The following is a 25456-nucleotide window of genomic DNA, read 5'->3' as shown; positions in this document are numbered from 1 at the left end:
ATATTGAAAAGCATCATGGAAATACTGGAAATGATTCCAGTATTTTCTTGTCGACATTCATATTTGAAGCATATCGTATACAATATGACACAAACATTAAAATGGCCAGGCCCACTGTGCAGACTTGGGTTTTAAGATAATTGAAAGATTTACGATCATCAGATTATTCACGAATGAATAACATGGTGAACGAACATTTTTCAATTTTATAAGTGAAGAAATGGGGACAACCGTACCAACCGTTTCATTAAGAGGGAAAGGTAAAATCGTTGGAAGTGGCGTAGCTAAGAAAGTTAATGCACACTTCATCGCTGTGTTCCTGGGATGGGACACAGGTATTTCCCCCGTATGTCCTGGCTCTAGAGCCTTGGCTTAAGCGCCATTACTCGCTCTATGAAACGAAAAGAAATTCAAAACTGATCCCTCTCCTATTATGCTGTGAATTCAGATAAATGTGTATAAAAACCCACAAAATCATCACATTGAACAAAAAAATTTTTTTTTGAAATTTCTCACCAAAACTGCAACTCTGCATCAATTCTTATGCAGCAGAAACTAAATTTGGGGGCAACATGAATGACACATGAATGTTTTATTATTTTACCTGAATGTGTCTTCGATCAAACACATACAAACTCTAAGTTTTCATAAACAAAAACTTTATTACCCGTTAACGGTAGACTAAATAATGCAACGCATTATAAAAAAATGAACATTTTCTGTTCACATCAAATATGTAAACTGATCATACCACACTCTTTCTTCTTAGAAGTTTTGTCTTCACAAGGTTTTATATACCATGTACGTATCATAGCAGGCCATAGCATTTAAACATAATATTAAATTCTCCTAGTAAGCCGACAAGTCATCACAGTCAGTTTCCTTGGAAACACACGTGTTGAGCAAAATCAATTGCATCAAATTTTTCACCTTCCGACCGACAGCGTGACACTTTTTCGATTGTCAAGGCTGTAGTAGCACACTCTGCTGAACAAAGTGATTTATTTTCACTACACATTTGTTCAATCCAATCTTCCTTAATTAGATTTCATAATTTCACTTCAATCAATTTCCTACGTGACTTTTCCACTTAGATAAAATTTAGTAAAGCTAATACATAAACATTTTTATATATTACTGATTTTATCAATTCTTGCAAGCAACGCATTTAGAATGATCATTACTTTAGAACCTGCTAATATTTCTATATAAATAATTTTATAATAAACACATGATATCTATTCAAGGTATGTTGAAAAAACATTATTTTAATCAATTTTCTATTCTTTCGATAACGTTTTTGATGTACACTTCCAAAATTCAATTTTTTTCCTTTTTTTACTAAGTAATTTTCTTCAAGTGTTTCGTTCCAACTGGGACAGAGCTTGATCCACGGCGGAATGTTCTATGAGCGTTCCCTTTATTATTAACTGCGAACATTCTTTGCCTATTTACTATTTTCAAATATGTATATCACAACAAGCTCAAAGACACCCTATTTTCTGGGATGTAGAAAAAATATTGGTAGGAAAAGATCTTCACGAGTTTTATTTAGTTATGCGGCTTGGAAAACCTCTGAACGAACACCAACACCAAAAAATCCACTTTAAGGTATAAGAAATCATTTCGTGACGCGTTCACCATTATTTTGCGATTATGTTGTGCACATAAGTTTTTTGAGAATTATTATTTATGTATATCAATTCCAAAAATAAAGAAAATCTGGCTTTGGTGTAAAATGTTGAGTGCGATAATTAAACCTTATTGTAATTTCTGTAAATTCCAGTTAGGTACTATTGCATCTTCTTTACAAAAAAAAAAAAAATATAACGGTAAATGTAAATGACTGCTAATAAGAGCGGTTTAAAATTTAAAAAAAGTTTGAAATTCCAATCCCCTTATCTTTCTTAGGGGTCGTCCATAAACCACGTGAACATTTTTCCTGACTTTTCAGTCACCTCCTCCCCCCTCGTGCTTTTGTGTAGTTTTGACGAATAACCCCCCGCTCGCCCAATGATCATGTGTTTCATTTGTTCATGAATGAAACAGAAATTTGAAAAATGGGAGAAGAGTTATTTATGAATTGGTTTGCTATTATTAAGCGAAATGTGAGATTATAGTGTGACAAACTTCTGCAAAAATCCCTAACAAAATTAGCTCAAAAAAGATTTGTTTCTACTGCAGTGTTCCTTATTATTGTTTGAGGAATTAGTTTTCACTTAGAGATAATTTTGTATTAACATTACAGTACTAACCTGTGGGGAACATTTTTTTCAAATTTTGTCATAGTAATTTCCATAGAAATTTTAATCGTCTTCTAATCGTTGTTGGTAAAGAAGATATGAAATATTGAATTTAATTTTTTTTCTTTAAATTTGAACCATCCGACTGTTAATGAAACCTTTCAGGTTTAGTTGATGGTGGAATTTTCTTTGAAACACAAATGGGTGGACCGTGGTCTTTGGCTAGATACCCCCTCCCCGCTAAATGATCACATGGTTTATCAACGGCCTCTATTTTGATAAGTAATTGTTAAAAGATACATAAAACATCCATGTCGTGATAATTGTTCCACTTCTAATATTGCGAAAGAATTACGGTAATCCAGTTTGCTGTATGCACACTTAGATGTTTGATTACAATATTACATCGTCAAATGAATCGAATCCCACAAACCCTGGGTCTCCTACTTCGAGGAGTCTCATACCGTCCCCAACCATGCGACTAATAGGAGACCAAAATGTAAATAAATGAAAAGTAAATCAATCAGCAAACGTCAACGATAAAATTCAGCTTATAAAGCGCCCGACTGTTATAGTCAAGTGTGTTTATTTGTTTCTCCCTAATATATTACCCAATCCAACACGCACGGCATGAAATTCTGTTTCCACTGCAAATGTATAAGTTATTGCCGATAATATAGATATACAAACATATAGATTTTGACTCTGGTATAAGTAAGAAATTCCCGCAGCACCGCGTTGGTACTTTAAATATATTTATAGAACATATCATCTCACCCCTTCTCGCACTTGGCTGTCCAACGGGTGTTGTATTTTTCTCCTCTTACAGGTTGTCCTCCGTGACAAGATAGTTCCATTTTATGTGATGTAGAAAACTCCGTACATGAGAAACTATGATAGGCGTGTGGTGTGGGTTTATGATATGGATCCAAAGGTTGCGGTTTCGTATCCAGTTTTTATAATTATTTTTTTGTTTTTCATATTTTGGTGTCTAAGGCAAATTTCTTGTGACGGAGCCTTGGGGCAATCGGGTATATGGGGTAGCTAACAAGAAAAGGTCACGATGGTGTTACACGGGGTTTTCAACCGGACTATTTTTGTTGGGTTCAACATGTCGAAATATGTAAAACCCCAAAGCCTTTCGGATGATGAGCCAGGGAGATGTAGTATGTTGTTAACAAAATGTTAATAAAATCTTAAATTTGTTTTACCAAATTAGGATGATAGAAGAAATGAATGTAATGTTTGGAATGATACTAATAAAGAAATTAAAAAAAACATGTACATCGTAATGTTCTGAATGGCTTCAACGGATGACGCATGAGTTTGGACACTAAGTTCAAATAATGACTTATTCAGTAGGTACAATAATGTTGACACTTTTGACCGGGTTAAATCCGCTCGATAAAGGCAATAAATACATTATTTAGAAAAGAGATAACTTAACTTATAAAACGAGTAGTAGAAAATCGGTAAAATAGAATGGTGTTTGATTTTCGATGATGTTATTACTTTTAATAAAAGTAACATTGTTGCTAAATAAATAACTTAACTCAAGAAAATTGTTTTAAAAAGAACAAAATGTTTATTATGTATTTATGTGTATTTTTTGTGTATTCATACACTAACAAATGAGGCCATTTGAAATCACAGATCTGACTGTTATTTTTTTAGTTTCAATTCAGTCATTTAAAACGACAATATTTTCACTTGTCCCACTAGTTTCCAAAATTTTCAATATTTACCTTGAATTTTGGCATAAACATTTAATTTAAATATAGCATAGATTTAGAAGGAAACGATCTGAAAAATATAGTAGATCTTATTCATTTTATATTTTTAAGAACCCTCTCTATACGATTTCCTTTACCCATTTGTCACACGGTACCTTATTTCGATAGTCACTCAAGCAAAATGATTATCTAAATACAGGGACCGGAATCTATTATGATAATTCGCCACAAGAAACCGGGTTGAATTTCATAAATTTGCCTGAAGAACCAAAAATAAAAACAAAATATACACTCGCGCTTATTCGGAATCGAACTCCACGCACCTATCGACGGCTTGATGGGAGAAGTGACAAAAGCAATAGGGGGACTGGGGGTAGTTTGCCCACGTTAAGGAGAACAGCGATTTTAGATGTGAAAAACGTTATTTTATGCTCTTTTTTAATTGTGATTGGATAGACAAACATGTTTTCTACCAAATAGTAGAAACAGCTATCCATTTTAACTTTTCTGGGGTTTATTAAGTAATTTTTAAAAAATGCTTGCTTAACTGCATATGTATTGTTTTGCGGGGTAAAACGCCCCGCTTGAGTTCGGCGTTAGCCATGCTGTAAACGAACGCACACAATCATACTTGTATATGAGTTGCATATATCCGGGCGTTTGTTCAGATGTTATTGTTCAATAATAGTATACATGCTGATGCGAAAAATGTACATTTGTAAGGTTCCAATTTTTGCGTAACTTCAACATGCCATTACGTTTGGTAGAATTTGAATTCAAACGGCTGTTTTGGTGTTATGAAATAGGGGTGAGCGTTTTGCCCCCAGAGTTGAGGTTTAGGTCCTTCAATAAGCTTTTTGAGGGCAAATTTAACATATGTTTTACACGTAATACAAACTATGATAGTGCACAAGTTGGCTCTCGGCAATAGTTTCAGAAATTTGGTTGTTTACCGACCTAAAAATGACATTGAAAATCGCACAAAATTGCAACGAAAACAGCGAAAAACGTTTTTATACGATTTTATCGATATGGTTGAGAAAACCACATAAAAACATATTAGGAAAAGCATTTCTATCCATTTTCTATGATCTAGAGTGAAAAAAAAGCATTCTAAAACACATCGTTCGGCCAAATCGATGGTGGCGCGTTTTGCCCCCTATGGGCATATTACCCCCAGTTCCCCTATATAAAGCGTTTTATATTGCAATATTCATTCCATTCCTCTGACATGTCCACCATCCATTTGCCGCGTGACCATTTGCCTAAGTGTGCGTTTCCGATGCCATCATTCGGCTTCGGATTGGTTGTGCAATTGTGTGGGTCGGGCGTAAACATTTAGATTGATCGAATGTGCTCGATTTCAATTGACGGGTTTGCCCGTCTACGCTTAGGAGGCGAATCTTACCATCAATAGGTGGATTTAGCACCTAACACGCTAGGAGGGAAATCCGCCATCCGATTTATTTTGGGTGTATATACATGCAAAAAAGGTCAATTGACAAAGAAATTTCCCAGTTAATAACTGTGGAAATGCTCATAATAACACTAAGCCGAGAAGCTCAGCCTCAACTGGGACGTAACTCCAGAACATACTACAGCAATGGTTTAAGGCTTTTTCATTGCTACTTTCATTTGTGATTCGTCCAACAAAACCGGAATTTAATCGTTGTTTTGAGTGTTTGCTGCAGAATGGCAGAATCATTACTAGCAATTTTCAAGCACTAATTTGCATGTTAATTAGTAGAAGCACACTCTCCGCACAAATAGAGGAAGCAATTCTTCTCAATCTTTACTCCTGAAAACGACATTAAGGTTGTTTGCTATTTCCGCCTTCTTTGGCAAACAACCCCCCTCGTTTCCTCAAAATTCCTCCCGCCCATCAAAACAAGTGGGTACAGAAAGAAATGTGTACAAGGGAACCCCTTCCGGCCTTATTCCTATCCCGTTAGGTTCCGCATAATTACATACACAAGACAGACACGCCACACGGACTTCCTTTGTAGACGACGACGACGACGGCAGTGCTCCGTCTAGTTTTGCTGCGGTACGGTGTTTGAATAATTGAGCACAACTATTTCTATTTTGCGCCACCGGGGAACTCTTTGCCGTTTGCAAGTATTTCACAAGATTCCTGCCGAGAAGAGATTTACCCGAAGGGGTTGTTGCTATGGCGGTTACATTGGATCTCGTCGACCTAGCTTTGGAGTGCACTAGCTGTTTCACCTGGGCATCCAAAGCTCCATTGCTTAAATGGGATGGGAAGAAACAGCTGTAATTTTATTTTCTTTCCTTGTGCTGCAACGCTACGGAATGGGGTTGCACTAATTGCTGGCTTCGCCATTCAGCGTCAACTAGTTTAACCGAAGGACATTTTTAACAGGTCTTCTGTCGTGCGATAAGTTGCAGGCTGAAGGGCTCCGGTGAACTCAGCAACATAGTTGATGAATCCAAGTTTTTTTTTCAGTTTAAGGGCTCAAACAACCGTAATGGTAAGCGTGCAGCTGTTCATCAAGACCATGCTGAGGGTAGCGGGTTCAAATCATGGTTCTTTTAAAGAATCTTTTTTGGCTTGTAATTTTCTCGACATTTTACAGCATAGAGTGACACAGTGCTACGTGATTTATAATCCGCTAATAACGAACGGCACTGTAGTTGCCCTGCGTACAAATAGGATGATACAAACTTGTATACAATTTATATGATGCAATTTTGCATGTTGTATGATAAAACGAAACGTAAATTTTCTGTTATGTGTAGATTATTGTTTTTGTGTCCGACTTTCTTGACATCTGGAAGAAGCCAAAAGTGTAAGTGATTGGTTTCTGTACCAGCGTCCGAAAGAACATCGTGATGAATAGAATCAACGTCAAAACATTCTCGAACACTTTTATCGTCGAAGACGGTGATGTCGGAATTAAAACAAAGAACTACCGAAAGATGACGTCGGCGATGTCGAGTCATTCCGATGGAACTTTGTTTGGACAGCTGGGAAATAGTGCAGAGTTGAGCCTTTTTCTGATTCAAGATCAAATTCCGAGAGCTATAATTCGCAATTGTTTTGGATGCGGGAGGATCAATTTGGCTGGTAGCAGTCCTGTAGTTGTGGAACAACAGTTTGGAGAACTCTTGGAGAGCATTGAAGCGGTCTCGAAGGAGAAATTGTTTGGATCTGTATCGTTACGTTTGTGTGATTGCGAATGAGCTTTGAAAAATGGCTGAGTCACAGATGACTGCACTGTCACACAACTTGACACTATGCGCAGTCTTCGTCTCCGTGTTGCAGAGGTGGTCCGACAGTTCCGATTTGGAGATGACGTCCGCACTGTCGGTGACCTACATACCCGAAGCTCCTCTTCATTCTTCGTCGGCTGGCGTTCAAGTGCACAAGTTGGTCCGGCAATTCCGGTTGGACGATGATTTCCGGTTCGTTGACGCTCCGACGACCCTAAGCCGAGCACACATCTCTACTCTTCATGTCGCTGCTCTATTCTCTACTCTCTACTCTCTCTACAGCACCGACATTATCTGTGTCACTGTCCTGTTCGCCGCATTCCACTTATCCGCGTCATTGCAACACCCGTTGGATGACATTGTCAACTTTTACGTCGTCCCCATTATCATGTATACCTTTCTCAAGTGATATTCCTTATGACTCTGGTATCTTTTACTTGTTCGTACCTACGGGATTTCTGAGCTATAAATACTGGCTGCTGTAAGAGCAGAAATATAGACTTCCCGGACAGTGGACTGATTAACATATTATTCTTTATTTCCAGGATATAAAACCCATGGATGACTTTCATCTTCTCTCGTACCAGATAAAACTGCGGGCATGCAAAAATTATATGTTCCGGAGTTTCATCTGTGTGGACGAATTCGGGACAGGATGACGACTCTGTGTGGCCGAACCTATGCAGGTATTGTCTGAAACAATTAAGTCCAGACAAAAACTGCGTCAAGTGCAAATTTACTTCACCATGTCTTCTTATCCACATCGACAGACTTGGGATAAGACGATGTGTCCTTCTGCCAGTCGCAGCTTTATCCCACTGGTGTTACCATATCCTACACCCAAAAGTTGAAACCGTCATTATAGGCGTTTTCTGCGTCTATTGATGGCGGAAAAGTGTTCTTCTGAGCGACATGACGTTTTTGAGCGTCTATTGATAGGCAGATAATCCGGTCATTGAGTCGAGCAGTTTTTACGGTACAAATGGAGAAGTACAACTTGATATGCTTTTTGCACCACGCATACCAACAAGCGGGTTTAGTGTTGTGGTATAGTATTTGGTTCTCACGCTCATGACCATGGATCGATCCTGGTTGATGTCGCATGTGTATTTTTTTTCATGTGCGTGCATCACCAACACATGTATTAAAAAATTTAACTTCCACACATATGCCTCTTTTAAGGCCGCACGGGACGTCATTATAATCATCCTACCCATTTGAAGAAGCAGATCTCAAGTACCACTCCATATATGGATGTGAAAAATTTATCACTATATTCTATATATGTGGTGCACAATCGATTAAATTTTCAGCTTCATCGGTTCACTAAAATTCGAGATTTGCTTCGGCAAAGTTTTGATGATGATTGTGAGAGCGAGACAAAAGATAGGGAAAATAACACGGTCTCCCGTGTCCCCTTAAGTGCATGTATTGGGTGTATGGAGATACGCAAAAAACCGAGAGGGTGCAAGCCAGATTCGAACTATAATCATCGGATCGACTAGCAAACTGTGTATCTACTGCTCTAAACTTACTACTGAAGTGAAGAGTAACCAAAGTCGATGTGGTTTTACGTTTCATATGCATGATTGCTCATGCTGTTGATAAACATGTGAACATGTGTTATCCCCAGCAAAATAAAGATATACAGTCAAGTCTCCTTTAAAGCGTTAATCATCGTATGTTGAACAAGTTTAATGTATATTCATAATAATTTATCACCTACCAGAGTAGCCACATTCTCTATTGTAGAACTTACTTAAGGACTGTTCATTTTATAAAGTGGACACCTTGTGCATGCTATATCTTTATAATATATCAATAGAATCGTAATCGGTTTTCTGTATACAGTATCGTTAGACTATTATATTATTGCACGATGGCGTTATAACAAAAAAGCCATCAAAATAATTATAATTCACACGAATAAGGAACAATGTTTGGAATGATCAAAGATTGGTAGGTAGTATAATAGTTGAGTATACCAAAACACAATTCATTCATAAAAATTCGGATTTTTGGTATGTGAAAAATATTGTTTAAGTTTGAAGAACATCTTTTCTAGGAAGTTTTTGTCGAAACTTCTTTGTTCTTCTTTGTAAGATCTTATATTTCCATATAAGAGGAAAATAATAGTATTACGATGCACAGAAAACCGATTATGATTTCATTGATAAACTAGCTAACCCAGCGTGGCTAGTCACGTTCCATAAGAATTTTCAAGCAAAAACCTCATTCAAAGATTAATAATGTTTATGTTCAATTGCAAAATGATAACATGGACAGAGAAATTTCTCTGTTGATTAATATGCCATTGGTGTATGAATAATAAGCTGAGACACGCATGATATTTATGAACGCAAAATCGCCCAAATTTATACTCTAACCATACTCCATTGTTATAGTGCCGTTATTCTGATCTGAAATAATTACAGCCTTAAATGCTGTTGTGAAATATTTCAAAAGTTCCAGAAGCTTCTATAAATTAGAGAGAAGAATCTGACTGAAAATTCTAGAATATTCTATTGAATCCCGATTAACCAGTGCTACAATTTCTGTATAGATCTTTGTGCTGCGATGGCGATCGTCAACGATATACAACGAATCGAATTGTAATTAGGGGACTATCGACTAATGAATATATCGAGTCATCGAACAGGAATGCTTTGGAAAGGTCTTTTAGGGGACCATTATAGTTACCATAAAAAAATATTTTTATTTTGCCTTCATAAGTCGATATCGAACCATGGAACATCGACTCAAGAAGGTTGTGTAAATATAAAAAAACTAGAATATTCGGCCCACAATCATGTTTATCTTTCCTTTGCAAATATCTTATTTGTTTTTGAACCTTATATTGAAATGACGAAACCCGTAATGAATCACATTTTCAACTTGCATCAGAATTTAAGTGCGGTCGAACAGCATAAAGTTGGTTTGTTTACATTTTGATTACCGTCCAAGTTCATAAAACCGGAAAACTACAATGATAAAAAGATCGTGACTTTTATACGAATTAGGAAGGACAAAGCTCCGGAAAACTCTAGAACACCCTGTGCAATAGCTGGTATAGTGCTCCACAATTTGCAATAGGGTCCTAAAATGGTTAATTAAATCTTGTTTTCATTTAATAACACGAAAGATCATATTACTGCAACTACTTTAGCAATTTTTCTCGCTCAAATAACGGATATATCATATTTCAACTTTAATTTCAAAATTGGATCCATAAATGAACCTTGTCACTTGAGATCATGTTTGACGTTCGCTTAGTCGACAAAAATATCACAGGGGTTTTAGTTTTAACACTGGGGTTGTTGCTATCTGACATTTCGGAAGGGGCACGGAAAACAAAATACACCCGAAATTTGAGTTCAAATCAAGGAGTGTGACAAAATCTATAGAAACATAAAAAAATGTTTTTTGTACTTAAACAAATGAAAAACATTAAAAAATTGAGTAAACATGTGTTTTTGGCCTGAACGTAAGCGTTTGGCACTAAAATTGGGACAGGGCTTTAGGACCCTATTGTAATGTTGTTACATTCAAATGGACTTTTGCAGTGCTCTTAATTTGACTGTTGTTGTGCTCTTAAATTGCTGTTGTATGCTGCTCAATGAAACCTTTCAAAGCGTTACTGACAGACAGAAAACTCTGGGATTTTATATACATGATAAAAAAGATATAGCATAAACAAGGTGTCCTCTTTATAAAATGAATAGTCTTTAAAACATGAAAACTCTGTGGAATCTTTTGCTGGTGCTATTCAAAGAAAACAAGATCACGGTTCTACTTTCACATTGATAAAAAAATATCGATCCAATGCTGATGAATGCTACTCAGAATAAGCCGATTATAAGAAACCGTGCCCCATATATGGGATTAAATTTTAACCATGGTTTTAGTATAATAGTAAAAGAGTTTTCTATAGATGAATCGATCATTTTGACTCAAGAACAACTTCTGCAAATTGGCTATTAGTTTTTGCAAGCAATTTATTTTAAGAATTATTGCACCGATATGTTGATTTTAGAACAGAACGTTCAGTGGGGAGATTGTAGTAAACCGTTTGGAGAAGTCAAGAGAACATATATACTAATTTTTTTTATCATGAAAAATATGAAAACAAAATTTCATTTTTATATAACGCAATAATCTTTTTTTTATCATTTTTACTTTTGACTATCTATGAATTGTGATAAGAATTAGTTGTTCAGGACAAAATTTCAGAGACATTTTCGATAAGAAAGTTTTTCTAAGAACAACTTATGCTGTCCATAAAGGCCCTTATTGAAAAAAGTAGGCACTGAGAAAATAGCGCTCAAACTTTGAAGTTTTTCTTTCATACAAATGTTTATAATTTTCTATTAGGGGCCGTCCATAAATAACGTAGCATTTTTCACTGATTTTTTACACCCCCCTTCCCTCTCGTACCGTTTCGTCACAAATGCTGATACTTCCCCTTGGAAAATACGTAGCATATCAAGCACCCCCCCCCCCCTTCTTCTTCTTCTTCTTCTTCTTCTTGGCATTGACGTCCTCACTGGGACAGAGCCTGCTTCTCAGCTTAGTGTTCTTATGAGCACTCCCACAGTTATTAACTAAGAGCTTTCTATGCCAAAGTTGCCATTTTCGCATTCGTATATCGTGTGGCAGGTACGATGATACTCTATGCCCAGGAAAGTCGAGAAAATTTCCAACCCGAAAAGATCCTGGACCGACCGGGAATCGAACCCAGACACCTTCAGCATGGCTTTGCTTTGTAGCCGCGGACTCTAACCACTCGGCTAAGGAAGGCCCCCTCGAAAGTAATTTGGAAAACAGTTTCAAATAAACACAGTTCCTGTTACATAATTTTGGTATCTAGTTTCATATAGGCTAAATTGTATTACTTTTGCTGTTGTCACCAAGCCAAACAAGTTTACTATAGAAAATGTGAAAAAAAAATTGATTGGATTGATGAAGCTCGTTATTGTTGAGTTAGGGTACAATATATTTTTAGTTTATTTTTAGTTAGAACAAAAATTTCGTTATTAAAGGATTGTTTTTTTTTTAAATTATTCTTTGTTAGGAAATAGATTTCAATGAAAATGAACAATACAATATATTAATTCGAAATGAATTATTATCCAAATTCAAATCCATTTGGCAATCAGTGGCCAGATATAGAAAAGATTACACTTGATATATTTGGAATGTTTAGAAAATTTTAGCGATTATTATACAAATTATTTATCTCTATTAATATTTCAGCTGAACTTCATTATCTTTCTTCATAATAAAATAAACCTACACAACCTATAATGAAACAGTTAAATAATAAAAAAATATCAAATTACCAAGTTATCAATAAAATTGAATGATAGGACAATTTCGATATAACTCGAATCTGTTGTCCTCATTAATATTCAGGCTATTCCATCAAGAGCATTGATACATCAAAACAAATCGATGAGTTGATTGAGTGAGATCTGCAACATTGAATGCATAATACACGGTATAAATATCTTGTTTCATGTAATATTTGCCGAAAAGAGCATATTTTATTGTCTTGAAAACGGCTGACTTTATGACTTGTTAACAAATGAGAAAACAATGTACTCCAAGTAGTTAAAGCATTGATTTTTAATTTATTTATTAAACTTTGATTTTGTTTATTTATAAATTTATCAATTAAGACACGAATATAATATAATATTTACATAACCATTTAAAGCTTTGAAAAATCTGTTTGATTGCATTTATCAAGATAATTTAAAATTTCTCAGATTTCTTTTCAATCTTGATGAATGTTTTGAAGCTGAATCATCATTTTATAAACCAAGTTTATAAGTCAAACAAAACAGAGGACAGAGCCTGCATCTCAGTGTTCTTATGAGCACTTCCACAGTTATTAACTGAAAGCTTACTGTACCAATGACCATTTTTGCTTGCGTATATCGTGTGGCAGGAACGAAGATACTCTATGCTCTGGGAAGTCGAGAAAATTTCCAACCCGAAAAGATCCTCGACCGGTGGGATTCGAACCCACGACCCTCAGCTTGATCATGCTGAATAGCTCCGCGTTTACCACTACGGCTATATGGGCCCCGTAAAGATCCCCCTCCTCCCTAAATAGCTACGTCATTTATGGATGACCCCTTACATTTCTTCCTGACATATTTAACACAACCGCATAGCTTACTAATTTTGCTTCTAATGATCAGCAAAAAATAATAAACTTGAACACAATTCACGTTTGCAGCTGAAATTTAAATTAAAAGTTCATATGGAGACTGGTATGCCTTTATTTTCCAATATGGGACTGCACCAACTTCATATTTTCCAATACATTTTCAAACAATGTGTGTTTATTTTTATATGCATAATAAAATGCAGATAAAAATAAGTTTTATTGCACTCATTCGATAACTGTCAAACAATGATACATAGTTTTGACATCATGAATGCTCTAAAGCATGACTTTAAATCGACAATATGTTGAGCATTATTATTATAAGTAAATTTTCTGGGATGTAGAAAAAATATTGTTCGGAAAAGATCTTCACGAGTTTTATATAGTTATGCGGCTTGGCAAACCTCTGAACGAACACCAACACCAAAAAATCCACTTAAGGGTTGAAGAAATCATTTCGTGACGCGTTCACCATTATTTTGCGATTATGTTGTGCACATAAGTTTTTTTGAGAATTATTATTTATGTATATCAATTCCAAAAATATGGAAAATCTGGCTTTGGTGTAAAATGTTGAGTGCGATAATTAAACCTTATTTTAATTTCTGTAAATTCCAGTTAGGTACTATTGCATCTTCTTTACAAAAAAAAAATATAACGGTAAATGTAAATGACTGCTAATAAGAGCGGTTTTAAATTAAAAAAAAGTTTGAAATTCCAATCCCCATATCTTTCTTAGGGGTCGTCCATAAACCACGTGAACATTTTTCCTGATTTTTCAGTCACCTCCTCCCCCCTCGTGCTTTTGTGTAGTTTTGACGAATAACCCCCCGCTCGCCCAATGATCATGTGTTTCATTTGTTCATGAATGAAACAGAAATTTGAAAAATGGGAGAAGAGATATTTATGAATTGGTTTGCTATTACTAAGCGAAATGTGAGATTATAGTGTGACAAACTTCTGCAAAAATCCCTAACAAAATTAGCTCAAAAAGATTTGTTTTTACTGCAGTGTTCCTTATTATTGTTTGAGGAATTAATTTTCACTTAGAGATAATTTTGTATTAACATTACAGTGCTAACATGTGGGGAACATTTTTTTTTTTTTTCAAATTTTGTCATAGTAATTTCCATAGAAATCTTAATCGTCTTCTAATCGTTGTTGGTAAAGAAGATATGAAATATTGAATTTTAAAACTTTTTTTTAAATTTGAACCATCCGACTGCTAATGAAACCTTTCAGGTTTAGTTGATGGTGGAATTTTCTTTGAAACACAAATGGGTGGACCGTGGTCTTTGGCTAGATACCTCCTCCCCGCTAAATGATAACATAGTTTATCAACGGCCTCTATTTTGATAAGTAATTGTTAAAAGAATTACGGTAATCCAGTTTGCTGTATGCACACTTAGATGTTTGATTACAATGTTACATCGTCAAATGAATCGAATCCCACAAACCCTGGGTCTCCTACTTCGAGGAGTCTCATACCGTCCCCAACCATGCGACTAATAGGAGACCAAAATGTAAATAAATGAAAAGTAAATCAATCAGCAAACGTCAACGATAAAATTCAGCTTATAAAGCGCCCGACTGTTATAGTCTAGTGTGTTTATTTGTTTCTCCCTAATATATTACCCAATCCAACACGCACGGCATGAAATTCTATTTCCACTGCAAATGTATAAGTCATTGCCGATAATAAAGATATACAAACATATAGATTTTGACTCTGGTATAAGTAAGAAATTCCCGCAGCACCGCGTTGGTACTTTAAATATATTTATAGAACATATCATCTCACCCCTTCTCGCACTTGGCTGTCCAACGGGTGTTGTATTTTGCTCCTCTTGCAGGTTGTCCTCCGTGACAAGATGGTTCCATGTTGTGTGGTGTAGAAAACTCCACTCATGAGAATTTGTGATAGGCGAGAGGTGTGGGTTTATGTTTATGGATCCGAAGGTTGCGGTTTCGAATCCAGTTACTGTTATTATTTTTTTGTTTTTCATATTTTGGTGTCTAAGGCAAATTTCTTGTGGCGGAGCCTTGGGGCAATCGGGTATATGTGGTAGCTAACAAGGGAAGATCACGATGTGTTACACGGGGTTTTCAACCGGACTATTTTTGTTGGATTCAACATGTCGAAATATTAGAGATGGTCGGGTCTCGGGTTTTCAAACCCGAAACCCGACCCGCACCCGAACCCGACGGGTTCGGGTCGGGTTCGGGTTTGAAAATTTGAAATTTTTCGGGTTCGGGTTCGGGTCGGGTTTGAAGGCTACAAAATTATCGGGTACGGGTCGGGTTCGGGCTTACAAAAAGTCGGGTTCAGGTTGGGTTTGGTGAGAATTGTGAACAGAGTAACAACCTAAAAGCTTCCCTATGGATCAGAAACGATGAATTTACCATCTTTTCAAACACGGGTTTGATTCGGGTTTTTCTTACAAAAAAGTTTCGGGCTTCGGGTCGGGTTCGGGTTTACACAGCGAAAAATTTTCGGGTTCGGGTCGGGTCCGGGTTTGGTTTTCAATTATTGTCTCGGGTTCGGGTCGGGTCCGGGTTTGAAAAAATAAAATAAGACGGGTACGGGTCGGGTTCGGGTTTGAAAAATGTGAAACCCGACCATCTCTACGAAATATGTGAAACCCCAAAGCCTTTCGGGTGAAGAGCCAGGGAGATGTAGTATGTTGTTAACAAAATGTTAATAAAATCTTAAATTTGTTTTACCAAATTAGGATGATAGTGTTGTCTAACACAGATCACCTAGATATAAGAAATGAATGTAATGTTTGGAATGATACTAATAAAGAAATTAAAAAAGAACATGCACATCGTAATGTTCTGAATGGCTTCAACGGATGACGCATGAATTTGGATACTAGGTTCAAATAATTACTTATTCAGTAGGTACAAGAATGTTAACACTTTTGACCGGGTTAAATCCGCTCGATAAAGGCAATATATACATTACTTAGAAAAGAGATAACTTAACTTTATATAATATTAGTAGTAGAAAATCGGTAAAATAGAATGGTGTTTGATTTTCGATGATGTTATTACTTTCAATAAAAGTAACATTGTTGCTAAATAAATAACTTTACTCAAGAAAATTGTATTAAAAAGAACAAAATGTTTATTATTTATGTGTGATTTTTTGTGTATTCATACACTAACAAATGAGGCCATTTGAAATCACAGATCTGACTGTTATTTTTTTAGTTTCAGTTCAGTCATTTAAAACGACAATATTTTCACTTGTCCCACTAGTTTCCAAAATTTTCTATATTTACCTTGAACTTTGGCACAAACATTAAATTTAAATGTAGCATAGATTTAGTAGGAAACAATCTGAAAAATATAGTAGATCTTATTCATTTTATTTTTTTTTAAGAACCCTCTCTATACGATTTCCTTTACCCATTTGTCACACGGTACCTTATTTCGATAGTCACTCAAGCAAAATGATTATCTAAATACAGGGACCGGAATCTATTATGATAATTCGCCACAAGAAATCGGGTTGAATTTCATAAATTTGCCTGAAGAACCAAAAAATAAAAACAAAATAAACACTCGCGCTTATTCAGAATTGAACGAAGAACCTCCCGATTCACAAACCAGTACTAACTCCACGAACCTATCGACGGCTTGATGGGAGAAGTGACAAAAGCAATATATAAAGCGTTTTATATTGCAATATTCATTCCATTCCTCTGACATGTCCACCATCCATTTGCCGCGTGACCATTAGCCTAAGTGTGCGTTTCCGATGCCATCACTCGGCTTCGGATTGGTTGTGCAATTGTGTGGGTCGGGCGTAAACATTTAGATTGCTCGAATTTTCAAGTCCAATGTGCTCGATTTCAATTGACGGGTTTGCCCGTCTACGCTTAGGAGGCGAATCTTACCATCAATAGGTGGATTTAGCACCTAATACGTTAGGAGGGAAATCCGCCTTCCGAATTATTTTGGGTGTAATGGTGCCAGCACGTACTCTTTCTCAGACTTCTCTTATGTGGCGGTCGCTGTAGCATTCGCTATCTTCCTCGAGAAGAAGGCTGATAGGTATCATCCCTGCTATCACATAGACTGCCTCCAATGAAATGGTGCGGTACGAACTTGTAAAGGAAACTTCTATCTAGATAACCTTATGGACTCAGTTTTTATAACTTTCAGTAAACATTAAATGACGAACTCGCGAGTCATGCTTCGTTAGGGTGGGGGTTAATTCACAAAATTTTTCGTAGTCAAAATTGCAGAGTGGAAAATGATCATCGGTCTCAAAATAACATCCTGTGAAATAATGAGAATTGTTGGTGAAGGTTTTGGGGTAGCGCAAAAGGCGTTAGTGCTGGTTTTTCTCGATTTTAGTGATTCAGAAAAATTTTGATATGCTTCTTAGCTTGATTTGATGATTTTAGGATCCATAAGGGCAAAATATACCTCAAAATTGCAATATCTCTACCTATTTAAGGGATATTTTATGATACATCTTCTACGATTTTTGGCCCTTGGATAGGTAACGCTGATTGACTAGTGTTAACCCGAATGACTGGGTGGTAAATGACTGGACAATTCGTACCATTGGTACTTCGCGTACCTGCAGGTATAAAATAGACCCCATTTGTGGTCCTTAGCCTCTTGTCCAGTAACTCCTATCCCTACCTCCCCGTGGTGCCGCCTGGGGTACGAGTAACTGTAGGGAAGATCGGGTAACCAACCCTGGTGGGACCTTGGTCGTATGCTGACAGGGAAGGGGGGCTCCTCTCTTCTGAGGGTGTAGCTTATCAGAGCGTCTGTTCTCCATGTCAGGGGCGGCTCAAAACAGCGTCTGTTCTCCATGTTAGGAGCGGCTGATCATCGTCCTAGTGCCAGCGTGGGACTCTAAACAGTGCTGTGCACGATGATCCTCCAGCGAGACAGGCGTTTGGTGCAGGCCTTACAAGCCAGCCGTAAAAACCATCAGTACAGGAAGCATACAATGTAAATTCGTACCGGAACAATCGGCATAGACCCAGGCATCGAAAACGGACTAACGATTGGAAACTCGGATCATGGAACTGTAAGTCTCTCAATTTATTACGAAATACCCGCATTCTTTCCAAATTATTGAGGGTCCGCAAATTCGACATCGTAGCGCTGCAGGAGGTTTGCTGGAAAGGGTCGACGGTACCTACGTATAGGGATGGTTATACCATCCACCAGAGCTGCGGCAACAGACATGAGCTGGGCACAGCTTTTATCGTGATGGGCGAAATGCAGAGGCGCGTGATTGGGTGGTGGCCAATCGACAACAGAATGTGCAAGTTGAGGATCAAAGGCCGTTTCTTCAATATCAGCATAATCAACGTGCACAGCCCTCACCGCAAGTGACGATGACGATAAGGACGCTTTCTACGCGCAGCTCGAACGTGAATACGACGACTGCCCAGGCCTTGATGTCAAAATCGTTATCGGAGATCTCAATGCTCAGGTTGGCCAGGAGGAGGAATTTAGACCGATTATAGGGAAGTTCAGCGCTCACAAGCTTACGAACGAAAATGGCCTTAGACTGATTGATTTCGCCGCCTCCAAAAACATGGCCATACGTAGTACCTACTTCCAGCACAGCCTCCGGTATCGGTACACCTGGAGATCACCCCAATAGACTGAATCGCAAATCGACCACGTTTTGATTGATGGAAGACATTTCTCGGACATTATCGACGTCAGAACCTATCACGGCGCAAACATCGATTCGGACCACTACATAGTGACGGTTAAAGTGCGCCAACGACTCTCCGTTGTTAACAACATTCGGTACCGACGCCCGCCACCTGGAACGACTCAAGCTACCCGAAGTCGCAACTGAATACGCACAAAGCCTTGAAGCTGCGTTGCCGGAAGAGGGAGAGCTCACCGTAGCCCCTCTTGAGGACTGCTGGAGTAGTCTCAAAGCAGCCATTAACAACGCAGCGGAAGGTGCCGTTGGGTTCGTGGAAGGAAATCGACGGAACGGTTGGTTCGACGAGGAGTGTCGGACGGTTTTGGACGAGAAGAATGCAGCGCGGGCGATGATGCTGCAGCAAGGCACCCGTCAAAACGTGGAACGATACAAACAGAAGCGTAGACAGCAAACCCATCTATTCCGGGATAAAAAGCGCCGCCTGGAAGAGTTGAAGTGCGGAGAGATGGAGCAGCTGTATCGTTCTCAAGACACGCGTAAGTTCTACAAACTTAAACTCAATGCATCCCGCAAAGGCTTTGTGCCGCGAGCCGAAATGTGCCGGGATAAGGATGGAGATATCTTGACGGACGAACGTGAGGTGATTGAAAGGTGGAAGCAGCACTACGATGAACACCTAAACGGCGCAGAGGAGGAAGATCAAGACAGCAGGAGGAATGGCTTCATCAGTACGGCGGATGAGGGAGACGTGCCAACTCCCACAATAGGTGAAGTTAAGGATGCTATCAAACAGCTCAAGAACAACAAAGCAGCTGGAAAGGCTGGTATTGGAGCGGAACTTATTAAAATGGGCCAGGACAGGTTAGCCACTTGTCTGCACCGATTGATAGCCAGGATCTGGGATACATAACAGCTACCGGAGGAGTGGAAGGAGGGAATAATATACCCAATATACAAAAAGGGTGACAAATTAGAATGTAAGAACTATCGAGCGATCACCATTCTTAACGCAGCCTATAAAGTGCTTTCCCAGATCATCTTCCGCCGTCTATCGCCACTGGCAAGCAGATTTGTGGGAAGTTATCAAGCCGGTTTTGCGGACGGGCGATCGACAACAGACCAAATCTTTATGTTGCGGCAGATCTTCCAAAAGTGTCGCGAATATCAAGTCCCTACGCACCACCTATTCATCGATTTCAAAGCGGCCTATGATAATACCATCGACCGCGACGAGCTTTGGACGAGAATGGTTTTCCAGGGAAACTGACTAGACTGATCAAAGCAACGATGGATAGTGTACAGTGCTGTGAGAATATCGAGTGCATTATCAGACCCGTTTGAAACACGCAAAGAACTTCGACAAGGCGATGGTCTTTCCTGCCTCCTGCTCAATATTGCGCTAGAAGGTGTTATGAAACGGGCGGGCTACAACATGCGGGGCACGATCTTCAATAAATCCAGGCATAATGATAACGTCGGATAACAACTGCAGCTGAGAAATTCGAAGACGTATCATTGCCGGAAGTCGTGCTTACTACGGACTCCACAAGACCTTGCGGTCTGGTAAACTTCACTTCCATACTAAGTGCACCATGTACAAGACGCTGATAAGACCGGTAGTCCTCTACGGGCATGAGACGTGGACAATGCTCGAAGAGGACCTGCAAGCGCTAGGAGTTTTTGAACGACGTGTGCTTAGGACGATCTTCATTTGGCTTACAGTTTCGCGCGTGTTTTCGTCGCTGGAGATTTTTTTTTTCCTGTTTTGGAGCGTCTTGCTGGGTAGTGCTTCGTGAAGCCCAGGCAGGACAGTTCGGTTTTGCGTCGTCCGATAGATTTGGCTCATGGTTTCGCGCATGTTTTCGTCGCCGGAGATTTTTTTTTTTTGTTTTGTTTTCCTGTTTTGGAGCGTCTTGCTGGGTAGTGCTTCGTAAAGCCCAAGCAGGACAGTTCGGTTCTGCGTCGTCAGATAGATTTGGCTCACGGTTTCGCGCATGTTTTCGTCGCCGGAGATTTTTTTTTTCCTGGTTTGGAGCGTCTTGCTGAGTAGTGCTTCGTGAAGCCCAAGCAGGACAGTTCGGTTCTGCGTCGTCCGATAGATTTGGCTCACGGTTTCGCGCATGTTTTCGTCGCCGGAGATTTTTTTTTCCTGGTTTGGAGCGTCTTGCTGAGTAGTGCTTCGTGAAGCCCAAGCAGGACAGTTCGGTTCTGCGTCGTCCGATAGATTTGGCTCACGGTTTCGCGCATGTTTTCGTCGCCGGAGATTTTTTTTTCCTGGTTTGGAGCGTCTTGCTGAGTAGTGCTTCGTGAAGCCCAAGCAGGACAGTTCGGTTTTGCGTCGTCCGATAGATTTAGCTCACGGTTTCGCGCATGTTTTCGTCGCCGGAGATTTTTTTTTCCTGGTTTGGAGCGTCTTGCTGAGTAGTGCTTCGTGAAGCCCAAGCAGGACAATTCGGTTTTGCGTCGTCCGATAGATTTAGCTCACGGTTTCGCGCATGTTTTCGTCGCCGGAGATTTTTTTTTTGTTTTGTTTTCCTGTTTTGGAGCGTCTTGCTGGGTAGTGCTTCGTAAAGCCCAAGCAGGACAGTTCGGTTTTGCGTCGTCCGATAGATTTAGCTCACGGTTTCGCGCATGTTTTCGTCGCCGGAGATTTTTTTTTCCTGGTTTGGAGCGTCTTGCTGAGTAGTGCTTCGTGAAGCCCAAGCAGGACAATTCGGTTTTGCGTCGTCCGATAGATTTAGCTCACGGTTTCGCGCATGTTTTCGTCGCCGGAGATTTTTTTTTTGTTTTGTTTTCCTGTTTTGGAGCGTCTTGCTGGGTAGTGCTTCGTAAAGCCCAAGCAGGACAGTTCGGTTTTGCGTCGTCCGATAGATTTAGCTCACGGTTTCGCGCATGTTTTCGTCGCCGGAGATTTTTTTTTTTTTTTTGTATATGTACAGTAATGCTAGCTTTTTACACACCGTTTATATGCAACTGCAGCTTGAGCAGCATGGTCACTTGGGTAGTCATTGTATATATAAGTTTATGTATAGTCGTGCATAAGTATATATCTTCTTCTTCTTTCTGGCGTTACGTCCCAACTGGGACAAAGTCTGCTTCTCAGCTTAGTGTTCTTATGAGCACTTCCACAGTTGTTAACTGAGAGCTTTCTATGGCAATTGACCATTTTTGCATGTGTATATCGTGTGGCAGGTACGAAGATACTCTATGCCCTGGGAACTCGAGAAAATTTCCAATCCGAAAAGACGCGCAGCAAATTTTCTCGATTCCCAGGGCATACACGATGTGTTTCGTAAAACAATTTTATTACAAAAAAATAGGTAAGTCTGAAACTTCGCCACAATAAAGTCTAGGTCTCTCGCGTTCATTTGCTGCAAAAACCAAAAAAATCGGTCGGGGGGTCTAGAGTATTTTTTTTTTGTTTGATTTCGAGAGACTTGTACATTTGTATTTGCGTATCTATGTGTTTATGTACATTGGGGCGGTTCAAAACTTAAAAATGTTTGAGAATCCATTCTCCCATATGTTTCTTGTCATCCTTACTATAAAAATAGTATTCCGTGAAATTTTCAGCTTTCTAGATAGTGATTTAAAGGTGGCCCAAAGGCAAAGTAGATTTATATGGAAATTACTATGTAGAAATTTAAAGATATGTTCCAAACAAGCTTGTACTGTAATGTAAGTACAAACTTATTACCCCATTGTAAAAACTCATTCTTCAAACCATAATAAAGAAATATGCTGAAGAGAGAAATTCAATCCGACGGATGACAGAAGAGATATTCATGAGTTTGTTTGCTATTATTTAGCCTAATATGGGATTATAGCCCTGCAAACATGTACAAAAATCCCAAACAAAATTAGCTCAAAAGGATTTGTTGCTTCAGCAACATCCTTCATTAAGGTTTGAAGAATGAGTTTTCCATATATGATAATAAGTTTATACTTACATTACAGTACTAGCGTATATGGAACATTTCTCAAAATTTCTCCATAGCAATTTCCATATAAACCTATATAGTCTTTGTCACCTTTAAATCACCTCTTAAAAAGCTGATAATTTCACAGAACACTATTATTATGGTAAGGATGCTAAGGAGCTAAGATGCCAAGGGAGATTGGATTTTCAAACAATTTTAAAATTTGAATCGCCCTAATGTACATATGTTTGGATGTATATATAAATGAATGTACGTATGTATATCTGTAAGTAAATATAGGAATACTGGAGAATGGATATTAGTCGAGATTTCAGTGCATTTTTCAAATGCGACCGGGTTTTTTTATAGAATTGTTATACATCTATAAGTATCCACCTATTATAATAACAAATAAAGCAGCTATTTCCAATAAAAAAATAAATTATCAAGATTTGTAATTTATGTGCAAGTATGTAATACACTTGAAAAGTTTCCGGTATTGCACTTTTGTATCTACGAGTAAAATGAGAAATCTCGCATAATTAATGATCTTGTCCCAAAAGCCATAGATGTCCAAGTGTGTAGCTTGTTATTACTGAGCAAACGAATTGATTTACACTTTATTTCACAATGCTACGATGAAGAGAAGATCCTCCTCTGTCTCCCAGCGGCGACAGTTTTTATTTTGGTCCGTTTATCTGCTTAATAACAGCGAGCTACACACTCGATTACCTATGGTTTTTAGGGTGAAGATACATAGAAGCCAAACCTCGAATTTTCAAAAGCACAAGTCTAGAGAAGCAGACAACCGATAACTCATTGGTCACTCGCTGGTGGTGACCAATCAATAAAATGTTCGACGTAAAAATTCTCTAGATTTGTGCTCTTAAAAAATCGAGGTTTGACTTCGATGTATCTTCACCTTAGGACGAGATCATAAGTTATGCGAGAAATATTTCCTAATAACTTCTTACTTCATTATGACCAATTTAAGTACGATTTTCAAGGGTTTTCGTGGAAAATAATTAAAATGACGATTGAGGCAGTTTTGGGATTAGGCGTATATCATATGTCATTTATGCTTATTACAGCTCTTTTGATCAAGAACAACTTTAATTTCCATGCCAGGGTATTCAAATGGTTTGATCTTGCAGTTTGTCCCGTATATCCATACGTTCTGTAACGTCCCGTTCTGTTCCTAAAGCAGACGGCTTTAGCGCCACCTTCTATAAAGAAGGACCGTTAGCTCTGCTCTATTACCCGGATGAGACCTCCTGACTCAGGGCAGGTCAATGTTCGAAAAGAACCGAAGTCTCACTTCAACACTCGCAAACGTCGGTAGCCAATCAACCCAATTCGTACTTACCAATCTGAAATTCCTACTAAATTTACTAAAAAAACTAACTATCTCTCGATATACGACCAAAAAAGGGAAAAGAATCACTAAAAAAAAATAAGTATAAACCAATCTAAAATTCAATAAATATTTATCACGTGACTCGAAATTGTGAAGGCTTTAACTAAATTTGAAGTAGGTTTATTTTTAGAAAAGTAATTAACGATCGCGATAACAAAAGCGGTCGAATTTATCGAGTTTATTGATAAAACTCTAAGAAAACTACTTCTTATTAAATTCAGGAAAACCTACTATTTCCTAATCGTGACGTCACGTAATTTCTTTAGGCTTGGTATTTTCTAATTATGCTAATTGGTTTTATAATTTTAGTCTTCAAGAGCAAATATGGACCGGTCTAACCTTATCGTTTCCTTGCGCAACGATTTTCCCGCGTCGGACGTCCCTCGACGACGTAACTCGTCAGCGAAGAGGTGTATTGTGGCTCAAAACCTACCTTCGTCGTCACCAAGTGGTGTGTCGGAACAACCTAAGTGGTTCGCGCGCCGGCGTGTGTGTCGGGGTATAGATGTCCCCTAGCGAGGTGGAGTGAAGCCGTTCTAGGTGTCTCGGCTACGCCACGCGACTTATTGACTGGCGACTCCACTGTTCAAATTTCATGGAAGGTGTTACACGACAACGACGACTACCAATTTCCGTTGGGTAGGCCACGAAACTGAATCGGTTTGCGTCCACGATGCTCGAAGTCCGAAAGAGCGTGAATCCGGACTCTAGGCTGGCCCAAAACGGCCCTATACTTGCCGCCCACGTTGCTTGGGCTTTTATCTCCTGAACTCAATATTCCAACTTAATTAATGTGAGGATTTCTCTAACTCACTATTCACGCTCGACAAATTCAACGTTCAAATTTAGTACAATAAAGATTACTTATTAACTTTTCAAAAGTAATATCACTCCGACAAAAATCAACTACTCGATTCGAAGCACTCCACAATAATGATTTGACCGACGCGCCCCAGATTGGTTTCAACCTAATTTCTGCGACGCAATTTCCACCCATTGGTCGATTATAGAGAGAGCATCTAACTAAAGCATCATTATAGTCATTGTTTTAGAGTTTTCTACCTGGGTTGAT

The 25456-nt window shown here is 38.4% G+C and overlaps 1 protein-coding gene across 4 annotated transcripts in view; it reads right to left on the bottom strand.

Moving 5' to 3' along the window:
- LOC5575615 overlaps positions 1 to 25456 on the bottom strand; it is a 984994-nt gene that overhangs the window by 395385 nt on the left and 564153 nt on the right. The window lies entirely within an intron of this gene.

This window comes from Aedes aegypti, chromosome 3 (genome assembly GCF_002204515.2).
Source record: "Aedes aegypti strain LVP_AGWG chromosome 3, AaegL5.0 Primary Assembly, whole genome shotgun sequence".
Lineage (NCBI taxonomy): Eukaryota > Metazoa > Arthropoda > Insecta > Diptera > Culicidae > Aedes > Aedes aegypti.
The sequence above is the reverse complement of the archived record's forward strand: the minus strand, read 5'-3'. Positions and strand labels throughout refer to the sequence as shown.